This window comes from Callospermophilus lateralis (genome assembly GCF_048772815.1).
Source record: "Callospermophilus lateralis isolate mCalLat2 chromosome 11 unlocalized genomic scaffold, mCalLat2.hap1 SUPER_11_unloc_3, whole genome shotgun sequence".
NCBI classification, from domain to species: Eukaryota; Metazoa; Chordata; class Mammalia; order Rodentia; family Sciuridae; genus Callospermophilus; species Callospermophilus lateralis.
In genome coordinates, this window is record NW_027510155.1 from 5,016,891 (window position 1) to 5,031,177 (window position 14,287).

At 39.8% G+C, this 14,287-nt stretch overlaps 1 pseudogene; it reads left to right on the forward strand.

The window, feature by feature from the left end:
* The first annotated feature begins 1,663 nt into the window (after nt 1-1,663).
* The window catches only part of LOC143386021 (WAS/WASL-interacting protein family member 3-like), a 38,698-nt pseudogene continuing 26,074 nt past the window's right edge, over nt 1,664-14,287 (forward strand).

Here is a 14,287-nt window from a genome sequence, read left to right on the forward strand (position 1 = left end):
GGCTTCATGAGAGATTCCAGTAGGGCCTCTGAACAAGTCTTCTCTACATCTCAGGATCAGGGAATTCCAGCTCCATCTGCTCTACTGGATTAAACTCGTAAAATAAGTAGGAATATAAAAGAATAAGAGTGGAGATGCCAAGAAGGAAATAATTCTAACTCTTGAATTACTGTTGTGGTCTCTGAAAGAGCCTCTGTAGCCGGGCCTGGGAAGATGCAGGTGATTTCAAGAGACAGAGTTGGAAGAGGAGGCTGTATCAGACTGAGGAGGTGCAGGGGATTGACTGTGAGGCACCATGTGTGTGAGCAGCACAGGGAATGAGTGTGTGGCTGGGATGTAGCATGTTGGGGCGGTTAGGCCCTGATCAGATCCTGGAAGCCCTTAAACACTATGCCAAGTGAGTTTTACCCAATTCTGTGGATGACTGATCTAGGACTCCCAGCCTTCTCACTTCTACCTACACCCCTGGAGGGTGGCCTACTGAGATCAGAGCTGTGGTTTAAGGAGTGTGGGTGAGAAGTGGAGAGAGTGTGAACACAAGAAGCTGTAGTGGGACTGGAAAGGGCAGTAGGAATTGGAGATGTGTTTTGGAGAGTGTTGATAGCAGGTAAAACTGATGAATTATTGATAGAAGGAGTTTTTGGTTTCAAGTGTGGTTGACTTGAGGGATATTGCTTAGATCCATATTACAAGAGAAATAACAGGTGGCAAGAATGTGTGCATGTGTGTGTGTGTGCATGCATGTGTGTGCACGCACACATACATGTGTGTTTGGTGGGTCGTGTGGTGGAGATAATGTGTTTATTTTGGAAGTGTTGAGTTTAAGGACATTTTCTTGGAGATGTTCAGCAGCCAGTTGGAAACATAAACCCAGAAGCTGCAAATTCAGCTCCTTCTGAAATGATCTGTCTGTGTTACATAAATGCCATTGAGGCCCAAAGATGGTGGATGTAGACTTCAGTTGTTTCTATTCTGCTGATGTATTTCCAATCCTTAACCAGAAAGTAGTGTGCAGAAGTGTCTGGCTGCCCTTTCTCTTGTCTCTGCCCAAAGAAGATGCTCAAAGAGCAGTAACCTCAGTTTGGCAATGCTAAGAGGAACAGGAGAGTTTGTACTTTTCTTGCAAATTATGCATGGAGCTATCTAATTTACTGTATTTACTTGCATTTGACCTTTCGTCCTTATGCATATGGATGTACCGACTATTTTTCTAAGAAAATAAATACAACTTTGCAAAATAGGTTTGAAAAACATACATAAGGAAAAAGGATGGGGGGTATTTAAACCTTAAACCTGCTTTTCTGCAGGTTGTCCTTTCTTTTTTTGTTTTGACCTATAAGCATAAGTTTGTGCTACCTGCTATTTGTCATATATTTGTTAATTTTAGATATTGTTCATTTGTTGTGTATTTTTATAGATATTTCCATCCTAAAAACAACAACTTGAGGCTGTTTTTATAGAGAACATTAGGACAAAATGTTGTGCTTAATAAATCCAGAAAGTCAAATAAATATATACTGAATTCCTGGTGTGTAGCAGTCTCTGGGCTTCTGGAGTGGAAAACAAAGGAAATGACATTTGCCCCTCCACGCTGCTGTGAAACCCATATATCATAAATATACAGAAAGACTTGTAAGCTGCAAATGTTTGCAATTATCGGACTATGTCGCTGTTGTTTGGGGAGAATCAGCAGGTGAGTTTTCAGAAAGCACTTCGTGGAGATGGTATATTTGAGCCAGACAGAGATATTGTACATTCTTAACCAGAGGAGGGACTGATGACATTCATGGAAGATTTATCTAGGTGTTTTGCAATAATTGTGCCATGTAGTGATTGAAGGGTCTGGTAGTTGCAGGATGGGAACAAGATGTCATCCTGGCACCCTACAGCAGCCCTGAGGGACATAATCCCAGGAGACTTATTCTTCCCAGAGCCTGTTCATATTAGCTTCTTGGCCAGTGGTAACTCCTGGCCCATTAACCTATTCCATGAAAGCCCCATGTGCACACAGACTAGGCCTTTAGACAACTGAGTTTGAATTCAAGATGAAACCTCAGGAGAGACTGTCCTTGTCCTTAAGAAAATAAGAGGCATTGTTGTTTTGGATGTTGAAATGTTTGGATAATGGATCTCCCTGACCCTGGGACACAATAAGCATGGTCACTTGGGATGGGAAGAACCTGACCATTTGTTGGCCTGAGATATATTTTTACTGTTCTGCAAATGAACGGAGATTAGAACTTAGTGAGTGGCCCAGTGGAAATGGCAAATAAATGCCATGGTTTAAAAAACGAAGTAGTGCACAAAGTGGTAATGAAGGAGAAAACAGTCTGTAGGTGAGCCCTGGTTGAGTGAGTTAGGTGCTTGCTCTTTTTGGCTTTCGGAATAGAAGAGATGATAAACTTGAAGAGGGTGAGGGGTGAGTTTAAATTTTAATCTCTAAATAATATGACAACACTGTTATTTCTTTCTTTATCACACTGAGTCATCATTTATTGACTTGCTGCTATGAGAGATGGGGATTGAACTCCCTTATATCACCTCTCACCTTCTCCTCCCTGTCTTCCTCCTTACTTTTGGTTCTTACTGTGCTATTTTGACTTCCTTTTGTGGTTGCCTTTGATCTTTAAATAATACACTTGAGCCTCCATTGGTTGTGGTCAGCATTTGACAGTGTGCTCTGACCCTCTCTTATATGAAATGGGGTCACCAGTGCCCCTACTCTTTGCTCCATCTCTTTTCTGTCTTTCATTTGCCAAATTTTCTTAGTATTTTAAATTTTGTTTTCATTTTTCAAATTTGCATATTGTAAGATTGACTTTTATTCTCAGGGAGGGTGATGGGTCTGTGAATTATAACGTATGCATGGATTTGTGCACTGTAAGAATACAGTATAGATCCATCACCCTCAAAGCTCTCTGGTGCCACCCCTTTGAAGTCACACCCTTCTTCCATCTGTAATCCCTGGTGGCCACTTGTCTTTCTTTTTATTTTCTCATGAGTATTCCAATGCTGGGCATTCTCCACAGTTTGTTAATCCATTCACTGGCTCAATTTATTCAGGTAACTTCCAGGTTTTGGTGATTATGAATAAAGCTGCTATAAATATTTGTGTATAGGATTTTGAATGAACCTAAGACTTTGTTTTTCCAGGGTAAATACCTAGCTGTGAGATTACTGGGTCATATGTTAAGTGTATGTCTGACTTTATAACAAAATGTCAAACTGTGGTGCTTCACAGTCCCACAAACGATGTGTGAGGGTTCCAGTTGTGCTCTGTTGTTTTCAGTATGTGATATTGTAGGTACTTTTCTGTTTCTTTGTTGTTTTGGCTTGTTGGTTTGGTTTTTGCAGGTTAGCCATTGTACAGGTGTGTAGTAGTCTCCCATCATGATTTAATTTGCATTTCTCTAATGACTAATGATAGCAAACATCTATTCCTGTTCTTTTCTACCTTCTGTATATTCTTTTTGGTGAAATATCTGTTTAAGTCTTTTGTCCTTTATGTTAACTGGGGTTTTTGTTTTCTTATTGTTGAGTTTTGAGAGTTCTTTATATATTCTAAATATAAGTCCTTTATTGCACACAATTTTTTTCTTCTAGTCTGTAACTTACTTTTCATCCTGTTAACAATTTTTCCCAAAACAACAATTTAAGTGTTTTATGGAGTCTAACTTTGTAATTTTTCTTTTGTTTGGTTGTGGTTTTTGTGTCTTATCTAAGAACTCTTTGTTTAACTCCAAATCACAAAGAATTCTCCTTTGTTTTCTTCTTAAAAATACTACAATTTTACATTTTATGATCCTCTTGTGGATCAATCGTGATCCATTTTAGGGTAATTTCTACAAGGTATGAGGCTTAGGCTCATAACTTTTTGCATACAAGTGTCCAGTTGTTCCAACATTTGTTCTAAAGTCTACCCTTTTTTCATGAAACTACTTCACATTTTTCTCAAAAATCCATTAACCACACTCAGGTGGCCCTATTTCTGAACTCTCTAATCCATCCACCCATCCCATTGATATGTGTGTGTCCCCTGGACAGCATCAGACCATCTTGATTACTGTAGTTTATAGTTAATCCTAAAATGAGGTATCCATGTCCTCCAGCTTCACTCTTCTTTTGCAAGCTGGTTTTTTTTTTTTTTTTTTTTGCTTTTCCGTATACATTTTAAAATCAATACACCTATGTCTATTTTAAAATCTGGGATTTTGAATTGAATTGCATTGAATTTATAGATCAACCTGGGGAGAATTAGCATCTTTACCATATTTAAAAATTCTTCCTTTCATTGACATTCTGTGGTTTTAAAAATCCATGTCTGGGCTTTTAAAAATTTTTTTTGATTTCCAGTTATTTATTGCTAGTATATAGAAATATGATGGATTTTTTTGATTGACTTTATATCTATTCTGACCTTACTAACTCGCTAGAAGTTTCCTAAATAGAAAACCATGCTCCCTGATGCAGCTTTTTATTTAAATATATATATATATTTATTTATATATATATATGCTGTAAATGGACATATACCTCAATTTTGTTTATTTTATTTATGCAATGCTGGGGATCAAATCCAGGGCCTTGCACATGTGAGGCAAGTGCTCTACCACTGAGCCAAAACCCCAGCCCACAAATGCAGTGTTGACATCTTCCTTTTCAATCTGCATGCTGTTTATTTCTTTGTATTATCTTATTTCACTTACTAGGATTTACAATATGATGTCAAATAAGATTAATGAGAGGGAACATTCTTGCTTTGTTCCTAGTTTTAAGAGGAAAATATTCTTCCTTCAAGTATGATGTTATAGTGTTTTTGACAATGCCCTCTATCAGGATGATCAAGTTCCCCTCCATTTCTTGTTCAGTAAGAGTTTTTAATTATGAACGGATGTTGGATTTCGTCAGATGCTTTTTTTGCATTGGTTAATGCAATCAATGAGATTTTTGATTGTCCTTTGTGGAACCAGATATTCCTATATGCATTCCCAGAATAAACCCCACTTAGTTGTAGTCTATTGTTTTTTCTAAATATTCCCAGATCCATCAACTTCTTTATAGTTAAGGATAATAACATGTGTCTTCTATCATAGTTTAGTATTTCTTGCTTTGTCAATAAAAGTTGAACATTCCTGAAAAACAATATTTTCAGAATTACGAAGTAAAAATATTATTCATATGAAACTTTTCCTGGACAGTCTCCTCTTTTCAATGGAATCACAGATTCTCTTTGTTTTCAATAGGGGTGAAGAGGAAAGGAGAGGAGACAGTCTTTTTTCCTTTGATACCTAATATCATCCATCTTTTATCCACAGTCTCTTGCTTAGAATCTATTCAATTCTTTCCCAATCTGAACTGGCTGTTTCCTAGGCCTGTGACACAACTGTCATCCAGTGATTTCTTTTTTCTTTTTTTAAATCCCTGTCTTTATTCCAGGGAATATGAGCTTTAAAACAGAAAAAGGTGGGAGTGCATCAGAAACTATTAGAGAGAGCTGGTATTAATAGCTCACATTTATTAATTACTAGGTGCCAAGCACTGTTTTAAACTCAATATATAGATTATCTCATTTATTTCTTACCACAGTTTATGTGGCTATTGTTATTCTCTTTCCAATTTTACAGATGAGAAAAATGGAGGCCTCCAGAGGTCAGGTAACTTACCTTAAATTATGCTACTAATAAATAGTAGATCCAGGATCCCATTCAAGATGGTGGGACTCCAGAGCCCACATTTTCAATGCAAAGAAGGACTGTGTTTACTCATGGAAAACTGATGGAAAAGGTTGTTTTTGTTTGTTAGTTCCTTTTGGTACTGGTGATTAAAATCAGGGGCGCTTAACTACTGAGCCATATCCCCAGCCCTTTTTATTTTTTTATTTTGAGATAGGGTCTCACTAAATTGCCTTGGGTCTCATTGAATGGCTGAGGCTGGCTTTGAACTTGTGAACCAGTTGCCACAGCCTCCTGAGTTGCTGGAATTACGGGCACGCACCGTGGCACCAGCCATAGAAAGAGTTCTTAATCTACCAAGAACACTTGGCCACTGGCAAACAGTTGCTTCCTTAAGTGAAAACTCAGCTAGAATAGTAATAAGGGACCTGGGCTCTGCTCTTCCCCTATACAACAACACTGCCTGCTTAACTACAGGCCAGCAAATATGTTGTTGGCAGGCCAGAAAGCAACAAAAGCAGTGGCTCAGGAAGAACTGAGGAAGTCAAGGGCAAGGGCGTGGATCACAGAGACACCTGAAGGGGTGTGGAGGATCTCCTGAAAACAAAAGGATGGTTTGGGGCCAGATAGGAAAGGAAGCAAGCCTCCATTCTTTTTTTTTTCCTTGTCTTTCCACATATTTTTACTGGTGCATTATAGTTGTACATGATGGTGGAATTTGTTGTTACATATTCGTACATGCACACAATATAACAATATAATTTGGCCAATATCACTTCCCAGCACTTATCCCTGTCTCCCGTTTTCCCATCCCTGGTCTCTTTCTTCAACTGAATCCCCCGTCACCTTTCTTTTCTTTTTTCCACTCTGCCTTCCACAAATGAGAGAATACATACAACCTTGACCTTTAATATAATGTTCTCAAGTTCCATCCATTTTCCTATAAATAACAATAACACAATTTTATTCTTCTTTATGCCTGAATAAAATTCTATTGTGTCTGTATACCACATTTTCTTTATCCATTTATTCATTAGTGGACACCTCGTCACATCCCACATTTTGGCTATTGTGAATTACGCCACTATAAACATGGTTTGCATGTATTACTATATTACAATGACTTTAAATTTTTAGAATAAATACCAAGGAAAATAGCTGGGTCATGTGGTAGTTCTGTGCCTAGTCTTTTGAGGAACCTCCACACTGATTTCCATAGTGGTTGTACTAATTTGCAAATCCACCAACTATATAAAAGTTCCTTTTTCTCCAGTATTTATTATTATTTGTATTCTCAATGATGGCCATTCTGATTGATGTAAGATGAAATGTCACTGTAGTTTCAATTTTACATTTCCCTAAAAGCTAATGATGCTGAATATTTTTTCACATATTTGTTGACCATCTGTATTTCTTCTTTTGAGATGTGTCTGTTTAATTCATTAACCCAGTTATTAATTGAAGGGTTTTTTTGGGTGTTTTTTTAGTTCTTTATATACTCTGGATATTAATCCTCTGTCAGAAAAAAAATAGCTAGCAAATATTTTCTCCATCTTATGGTTTATCTCTTCACATTCCTAATTGTTTCCTTTGCTGAACAGAAGTTTTTTTAATTATATGCCATTCTATTTATTAACTCTTGTCATTATTTTCTGAGCTTTAGGTATCCTACTAAGAAAGTCACTGCCTGTGCCTATATGCTGGAGTGTTGACCCTATGTTTTTTCCTAGGAGTTGCATAGTTTCTGGTCTAATTCCTCAGTCTTTGATCAATTTTGAGTTGATATTTGTGCAGGGTAAGAGATAAGGGTCTAGTTTCATTTTTACACATATAGATAACTAGTTTTCCCAGCACCAACAGTTGTTCAATAGGCTGTCTTTTTTCCAGTGTGTGTTTTTGGCAACTTTGTCAATGATCAGAGGACTGTAGATGTGTGTGGGTTTGTCTCTATGTCTTCTATTCTGAACCACTGGTCCATGTGTCTGTTTTATGCTGGTACCATGCAGTTTTTTGTTGCTATAGTTCTGTAGTATAATTTGAAGTCAGGTTTTGTCATGCGTCCAGCATTGCTTTTTGGACTGAGAATTGCTTTGGCTATTCTGGGTCCTTTATTCTTTCAAATGAATTTTAGGACTTTTTTTTTTCTAGTTTTGTGAAGAATGTCATTGGTATTTTGAAGGAGATTGTATTGAGTTTCTAGGTGGGAAAACCCTCCATTCTTCATCAGCCGTGCCCAGAACTGGAGTGAGAGCCAAGGGTGATGACAGAATTTTGAAGCACGTATGTCAGGCATCCCAGATCTGCTGCTCCAGGGGACCAGCCCAGAGAGGTCTGGAAGCAGACTTTGAAATGGATGAGAATCCCATGGGTGCTCTTCTTAGGCAAAGCTGGAGATCATTGTTTTTCTAGGATCCAATCCAAGCCCAGACTCAGAGACTGCTATTGAATTCTCCATGCAAAAGGCCTAGAAAAATGACAGTGAGAAAAAGAAGTCTAAATCCACTTACATTATCATCGTAACTGGCAATACTCTGAAAACATCTCACACTTGCCATGAATTTTGAAATTTCTCCCTTAGCTATTTTTGTTACTTTTGTCTCCTTTTATATGTGGGCTGTGTTCATAATCCCTATTATTTCAGAATCAACATGAGGAAGCCATTTGCTGAAAACCCTGCATTTTACCTTCAATCAGTAGAGAGGCATGAAAGGAGAACTGGGACTCAACTCTGGAAAGAGGTGGAGCAGTAAGATTGGTGCATAAGAGGATCTGTGTTACCTGACAAGGGAGTTTCAGGAACAAGTAGTTTACAGTTGAGATATCAGCCGCACAGCGTAGGGTTACTCTGTGCAGTTTCCACTTGAAATGCCCCTGGTCCTCCCTTGCCAAGGCAGGTGCTGGCTCACATTTAATGCACTAACCGGTTCTTCTTCTTCCACCTTGGCCATCCTTTCTGGTCCTGGCAGAGGCCTAGCACTTAGCTTCTATAGTACTAGCCTTTTCTGAAAGCTTTTGTCTTACACACACACACACACACACACACACACGTGCACGCACACCCCACAGCCCTTCCTTTTCCTTCTCTGATGCCCTTTCCCTGCCTGCTCCTTCCTGCTCTGGTTCCTTGTGAAGCAGCATCTATCCTGGTTCTAGGCCAGAGGGCAGTTTTCCCCCGCCCCACCCCCACCCCCAGCTGCAGGCCTGCCCTGCATTTCCTGGGTGATGACATTATGGAAGAGGCTTGCAGCTTAGTGGTTATGAGTGCCAGACTGACCTGGGATTACCTCTCAGCTCTACACTTTCTGGCAGTAGGTGGTCTGCTTCACCTCTGTGCCTCATCTGTCAAGTGGACAGAATCCTCATAACCAGGACCTACATCCAAGGGTTGCTCAAGGGCCCTTGTAATGAATTAATTCTCTCAGGTTACTTGGGACAAGGCCTGGCACATTACTTTTTGTTATTGTGATGTTGTTATTGTCACCTCATTGCATGTTGCTGCCTGTTTAGTCAGCTTTCTCGTTGCTGTGACTAAAGGACCCCACCAGAGAACTATAGAGGAGAGAAAGTTTATTTGGGGGCTCACAGTTTCAGAGGTCTCAGTCTATAGACAACAGATTCCATTCCTCAGGGCTACAGGTGAGGCAGGGACATCATGGTGGAAGAGTGTGGTGAAGGGAAGTGCCTCATGTGATTATTAGAAAGCAGAGAGACACTCCACTTGCCAGATACAAAATATATACCCCAAAGCCAGGTCCCCAGTGATCTACCTCCTCTCTCCACACCCTACCCTCTTTCAGTTTCCACTCAGTCAATCTCATCATGGCATTAATTTATTAATTTAAGGCTCCCGTAACCCAAGCATTTCTCCTCTAAACCTCTTGCACTTTCTCACACATGAGCTTTTGGGGTACTCCTCACACCCAATCCATAACACAGACCCTTGTTAATTCCCTTCCTCAGACTCCAAAACTACCTCTGTATGCATACTAAAGTAGAGGAGGAGATGGGTCCTCCCAAAAGCTTTTTTACTTCAAATGAAAGAGGGGACAGAGCCATAGGTATCTTTGAGGGTTCAAACTTGGATGAATGAGGAAGGCATTTAGCAAAAATGGGAATGCTGGTGCCATCAGCTGGAATTAAGGACAGTGGTGTTATTTCATTAATTTGCAAATTAATCAGCTGGGAGTTGGGCACGTTTCTTTCTTTCTTTTTCTTTTTTCTTTCTCTTTTTTTTGGAGGGGGGTAGCACTTTTTGTCTAAAGTAAAAAGAAAATATAAAAGAAACCTCCCCAGTTATTGAGATACTGTTCAAACTATGAATTATTTATTATCTCTTCCTCATATTGTACCTTGACTCCTAGCCTCAGGCTTTTTTTTAAATTTTTTTTTTAATTTTTGAATTAATGAGGTTGTTCTTTGCAGGTCCAGTATGGGTTTTTTTTTAAACCAAACTTTACTCATAATTTAAAATTTAGACTTAAAAACCTGGGAACATTGCCACCATTGAAAACGAGAGTGATGACAAATTGAATTCTCACTTGCAGGGATAGAGTGGCCAAGGAATAGAAAGTGAGAGGACCCTCTGGAAGAACCTGGGCTGTGAGATGCCCTCCCAGGACAGTAGATTCTCCTCCCACACCTGCATGTTGTGTGGGAGCCGTTGGTTGTCAGAGCCAAAGATCCAGGGTTAAGGCCTACATGGAATTCAAGTTAACAAATACAGATAGATTGCTTATGTATGTAGTTAAAAGAAAAGAAAAGAAAATCTGTCTGCCTTTGTAATAGAAAGTGGCTTAGATCCTACTCTCAAAAACAAGAGACAAATATATGTAAAGGCTGTAATATTGGACAAGATATAAATAGTGTCATAGAAAGTTACAAATCATGTGGTTTGGCAGTAGGAAAAGTCTAATTGAGGAAGTTAAAAAAAAAGTCTTTGTAAACTGTTCTTGCTGTGTAGCCTACAAGGGAGGTAAAAAGTTTGTGAAATATTGCAGGGCTATGGTGAGGGCATTCCCAGAAGAGACAGGAGCCTGAGCACAGGCTGCAAAGCAGGAAACAAGAAACACTGGAACAATCTAGAATGGATGCCAATCACAGCCTGGGAAGGCTACCTGGGGCAGTATGACTGGATTCCTCCTTTCACTTAAGAGTGGAGAGCCACAAGGACATTTTGTGAAGGGAAATCAGGTGATTAGTGCTTTAAAGATGACCCTCTGAAGGTAATCTCAAAGGTGGATTGAGATTCTAGTTTTGGAGGCCAGCTAAGAAGCTTGGATCTAGAAAATAAATTATAAAACACACACACATACACAAACCTATATATACCCACAAATATATATATATAAATGTGTATATGTCTATATACCATATAAACACACACATATGGAATAGCACACATACACATTTGTACACACATATGTACATATACTCTCTGAAAACAAGATCCTGGCAGTCTAACCCCTACGGCCCCTGGTCCAGTCAACACTCATATCTTAAATATTATTGGGTTACATCAATAACTAAGTAGTTTTCTCTTGATTTCTATTAACCATCATTCAAGTCCCCTCTCTCCAGAAGTCTCCATGAACTATTTATAAATTCATTTCATCATTTAAAACTAACAACCACCACATGAATTTAAAGAAGTGTTTTTGTCTGGTATCCAACCCACCACCTATATGTTTATTGCCTTACTGAATCTATAGCTCTGCGATAGTTGAATCTCTAATCCCTGCCTCTAAACCTGACCTTGCTGGCCTAGTATATACTTCTCAAATCCCTCTCTTTCCACACTCCTTCATTTCTACTTTTCTCATCCCTGACATTTATTCTCCTACTTTTCTAATTATTCCCTATTGAAGGGACCTTGAACTCATATTGGAATTTTAATTGCTAAAAATTAGTGATTAAATTTATCACCATAAGTGTAGTTTGTATCTAGAAAAGGATCGGCAAATTCTTTATAACACTACTTTATAACACTAGTTGAAAAAATGCTATCATTCATAGGTACACGCAGGGTAGCAAGAGGAAATGGGGGTCAAGTCCAGCCAGTGATGTTAAGGAGGACTTTGCTTGTGCTATTCTGAGTGAGTTGGAGAGCCATTGCAGGGCATGAGTGGAGTGACATGACCCAGAGAGCAGATGCTCTGCTGGGGGCAAGAGTTCCTCCCAGAGCATAGACAGGGCTCTTACCTGGCCTTCTTGGATCCACCAATTCCTTGGAAGACTGCCAAAAGATAAGTGTGAACAGAGCAAAGATCACAGCTTGTTCAAGTCAAGTTCTGTAGGTGAACTCCAGTGTAAAATGGAAAGTGTGGGACAAAAGGCCTATGCAGCAGAGGGGATTTGAATTAGTTCCTCAGAGCAGTGGGGAGCCAGCAAAGAGTGACACATTAAATGATATGTCCCTTAAAAGGATCACTCTGGCTGCTGTGGAGGAGGGCAAGACAAGAGGCAGGAAGAGCAAGTGGTGGACTGCAGAGGGATTGGTGGGCTTCCTTAAGGCAGCATCACGGGGATGGAGAAGAGGGGCCAGATTCCAGAGAAATCACTCATGAAAAAAGAACTGGAGGTTGGAATGGGCTGCCTGCTGGGAACGAGATAGCAAGGAGGTTGTGCCACACGTAACAATCCAAGTTGTGCCAGAGGTTGAGATAAACTTAATGGGTGGGCTTTTTTTTATGGGTGTAAAGAACAGGATCAGACTCACCTACAGCCTGCAGCCCCAGTGAAAAGTTCCTAATTCTGCTTTACCTACAGATAAGAGTAGCAACACAGCATGAGGTAGCTCTACTCACGGGCCTGTAGACACTTTGGTTTAAGACATCAGGCTTTAGAAGAGGAGGTTAAAAGGTTCATTCTTTTTGTTCATGGATTTGAATTGCAATTTGAAGTTCTAAAAATGAGACAGTGAACTGTCAGATCCCAAAATGCCTCATTCTTGAACAGCTTGATTTCTGTGCATTTGGGACATAGGGAACATTCTGTCAGGTCCCACACAAGAGAGTTCATTTTTTTTTTCTGAAAATATTTCAATCTCTATTCTGGATCCTGGGTTCCCTGTGTTCTACATAAAGACGGTAGCAGCAGGCAGGAGACTCCACCATTCTGGCATGTTCTTGTGATTTAGACTTGGGAATGAATTGCAAGTGGCCTGGCTGCTGACACGGGTCTGTGTCAAGTGTGAGAAGGGGTAGGCTGAGGGCTGGTTGATGAGCAGGCCACGTGCCAGGAAACCGGGCACTGCTATTAGTTTAACAGCCACCACGGAGACTGCGAGACTGAAACCGTGTTAGGCTGACTGGGTTTAGATCACCTTTGAGAGCAATAACGTGCTTGATTTGGATCAGCTGGCTAGATTATTATTAGCATTTGTCACAAAAACCAGGATCAGACAGATGCAGGAATGGCATATGGTGACAAGGTGGCAAATAACAGGGGATGTGCATTTCAAACAGTATCATGGCTGACTCATTTGTTGGAATGACAAGCCCTTATAAATGCAAAGACCTTATAACTTATCAAGATAAGAAGAAAGGCCCCTCTCCAATTTCATCCGACCCTTGGCTCTGTTAGTGCTGTCATTCGAGTTCGGTGCTTCTAATCTTCTTACTGGCTCACTTCAGGTTTTCCATCTTTACACCGAAGGGGATGAGCTAATGTGCATATTTTGCATCTTTTCAGATCCTGGGCTATTTCTTTTGAAACTTGTTGTAGGGAAACTGAGTGAACCAAAGCTTCCTGTGGAACCAGTCAATCTTCATACTCAATAATGTTGTTAACATTAGTTATCTTTGAAATGATGGCTTGATTTCGTTTTTTGGTGTAAATAGTTGCAGTGGGAAAAGTGTCCAGGCGTGGCTTTCTTTCTCTTTATGATATTTTTAGTATAGTTACCAGTGATCAGGATTTGCAGAGAATAAAACAGCCAGGAATCTTCCCTCCTGTTACTGCATCCCGTAACCACAGTAACAAGAATTCTTAGAGTTGTAGAAGATTTTTTTGAAAAAGAAATTATGTATAAATATTAAGGATGGAGTAAGAACATATCTCATTGGGTACTATGATCTTCAATGTGAGAATGAAGTCATCCTCTTGTAGAAAACCTATTAAGTCCAGATATATATGGACACCTTAGTTATACAGTTCATAATTCTTCTGTGCCTCACTGGAGAGGAGAGGGTGGAAGGATACCAGGTGAGGGGGAGCCCTCTAGAAGACAATCACTAAAGCAGACACTGGAGCAGAAAAAAACTAGAAGCAAAGGAGAAGGAATGTTAAATTTAGGGCAGATCTGAACTGATGGTGTAAATGTAATGTGACTTGCCATGTGCTTCTGCTGATGTTGTGGTGGAGCAAAATGGTGACTTTAGCAGTTTAAGAGCTGCCAGGCTGTGGTTTGCACGCTGACCCACAGCAGCTCTACATAGTGACATTTAACCGTAGAAGCTTGCAGCGGATAGCGGGTACCTGTCACAGAAAACCACAGCAGCAGAAGCAGGAAACAAAGCAACAGGGACAGAACAATCCCCTTAGTACAGTAAAAGTCCCTAAGTGTATGAGCTAAGAGTCCCTAGGCTGTTGACAAGCTTGCACCCATATTCAAAATG